Genomic DNA, 2,673 nt, shown 5'->3' with positions numbered 1-2,673 from the left:
GCCCCTGCGGAGGCTGCCGGCGGCTGCGCGGGGCCCCGGGCGGGCCCGGAGCCGGGAGCGGCCCTCCTCCGCCGCGCCTCTGCGGGCAGGGGCTGGGCGCGCGCGGGCAGGGGGCTGCCGAGGCCGCATGTGTGCGCCTCAGGGCGGACGACCCCCCCCCCCGTTCCCGGAATGCGCTGGATGCCAGCTCCCATCAGCGCCAGCCCGCCGGGGCCGCTGCCGGGAGGGAAGGCTGCCCGAGGACCAGGGGAGTCTGGCCCCGCGGGCGGCTGCGAGAGGAGGCCAGCGGGCGCCCTTCCCCGCGAGGCGGCCGCTGCTCCTCGCCCACTCCTCACCTTTGGGAGGGGGCCGTGGCCGCATCCTGAGCAGCTGCGCGGAGCCGAGCGCTGTGAGCAGCATCAGGCCCCCTCGTGCGACCCCCGCCTGGCCTCACGTGGCCCTCATGCCTGGTCAGACCCTCCGGGTGCTCCCTGTGCTGAGCGCCGCACCAGCAGGGCGCTTGGCCGTGCGTGCATTTAAGCAGCCTGCCCTCACCTGGCAGGGCTGGACTGCAGTTCCCATCATTCCCAGCCAGGGGACAGGGGGAGACCAGGGCAGGCTGGTGTAGTGGTTTCTTTCTTTCTCCTCATTAGAGGGGTGCAGCCACATAAATTTGAATTTCCCGGATGGATGGATGGATGGATAGATGTCCGTATTGGCACATCTGTATACATGTACTCATCAGGCCTGATGGGACATGGGTGTATGTCATGCTTGCAAGAGCGGATTCCCTGTTGCTTCAGCCACTGCAACGTGAAAATGGACTCTGTTTAATCTGCATTAGAACAAAAAAGGAGAGGGTGCTTCATGTTCTTTATTCTAACAGAAAATCAGTTTGGCTTCTTTCTGCCACCCATATCGCCATGCGTTTCGTGTGTCCGCCCTCCCTCCTCGTGCTATTTTTAAATGACAATTTTCTTTATACTTGAAAAAGTGAAAAAAACATCCTGAGCATAGTGAAGAATGGGCTGGCCTCTTTGTTCCAGACAGGATGGGCCGAGGCAAAGTTGGCTGAAGGAACAGCAGCTGCACCCATCCTGTGTCGGCCAAGAAAAGGCGACCTTGCCGATAGCTCTTCACGTATTCCTTACGCAACACAGGAAATCCAGTCACCAAGGTGTATTAATTTACAACTCAGTTAGCAGTTGACCACACTGATATTATCATCATTACATTACATTGTCGTTGGTGTTGTTAGTCGTGAAGTCGTGTCCAACCCATCGCGACCCCATGGACAACATTCCTCCAGGCCTTCCTGTCCCCCACCATCCCCGGAGTCCACTTAAGCTCACGCCGACTGCTTCAGTGACTCCATCCAGCCACCTCATCCTCTGCCGTCCCCTCCTTCTTTTGCCATCTATTGTTCCCAGCATTAGGCTCTTCTCCAGGGAGTCCTTCCTTCTCATTAGATGGCCAAAGTATTTGAGTTTCACCTTCACTATCTGGCCTTCTAAAGAGCAGTCAGGGTTGATCTCCTCTAGGACTGACCGGTTTGATCGCCTTGCGGTCCAAGGGACTCGCAGGAGTCTCCTCCAGCACCACAATTCAAAGGCCTCAGTTCTTCAGCGTTTCCTTATGGTCCAGCTTTCATAGCCATATATTGCAACTGGGAAAACTATAGCCTTGACTATACGCACTTTTGTTGACAGTGTGATGTCTCTGCTTTTTAGTATGCTGTCTAGATTTACCATAGCTTTACTCCCAAGGAGTGTCTTTTAATTTCTTGGTTGCAGTCCCCATCTGCGGTGATCTTGGAGCCCAGGAAAATAAAATCTGTCACTACCTCCATTTCTTCCCCATCTATTTGCCAGGAAGTGAGAGGACCAGATGCCATGATCTTAGTTTTCTTAATGTTGAGTTTCAAGCCAACTTTTGCACTCTCCTCCTCCACCCGCATCAAGAGGCTCTTCAGTTCCTCTTCACTTTCTGCCATTAGAGTGGTATCATCTGCATATCCGAGGTTGCTGATATTTCTCCCAGCAATCTTAATTCCAACTGCTGATTCATCTAGGCCCGCCTTTCTCATGATGTGCTCTGCATATAAGTTAAATAGGCAGGGCGACAGTATACAGCCTTGCCAAACTCCTTTCTCAGTTTTGAACCAATCAGTGGTTCCGTGCCCAGTTCTCACTGTTGCTTCTTGACCCACATATAGGTTTCTCAAGAGACAAATAAGATGGTCTGGTACTCCCATCTCTTTAAGAACTTGCCACAATTTTTTGTGATCCACACAATCAAAGGCTTTAGCATAGTCAATGAAGCAGAAGTAGATGTTTCTGGAACTCCCTAGCTTTCTCCATGATCCAGCGTATGTTGGCAATTTGATCTCTAGTTCTTCTCCCTCTTCAAAATCCTGTCTGTACTTCTGGTAGTTCTCAGTCCACATACTGCTGGAGCCTAGCTTGTAGGATTTTGAGCATCACTTTGCTAGCATGTGAAATGAGTGCAGTGGTGCGGTAGTTTGAACATTCTTTGGCATTGCCCTTCTTTGGGATTGGAAAGTAAACTGACCTTTTCAAATCCCGTGGCCACTGTTGAGTTTTCCAAATTTGCTGGCATATTGAGTGTAGCACTTTTACTGCATCGTCTTTTAAGATTTTGAATAGCTCAGCTGGAATACTGTCGCCTCCACTA

The 2,673-nt window shown here is 52.3% G+C and overlaps 1 protein-coding gene across 2 annotated transcripts in view; it reads left to right on the top strand.

The window, feature by feature from the left end:
- The window catches only part of ZNF319 (zinc finger protein 319), an 8,749-nt gene that overhangs the window by 444 nt on the left and 5,632 nt on the right, over nucleotides 1–2,673 (top strand). The window lies entirely within an intron of this gene.

This window comes from Varanus komodoensis, unplaced genomic scaffold (assembly GCF_004798865.1).
Source record: "Varanus komodoensis strain SLA01 unplaced genomic scaffold, ASM479886v1 scaffold27, whole genome shotgun sequence".
NCBI lineage: Eukaryota > Metazoa > Chordata > Lepidosauria > Squamata > Varanidae > Varanus > Varanus komodoensis.
This window is presented reverse-complemented; position numbering and strand designations above follow the sequence as displayed.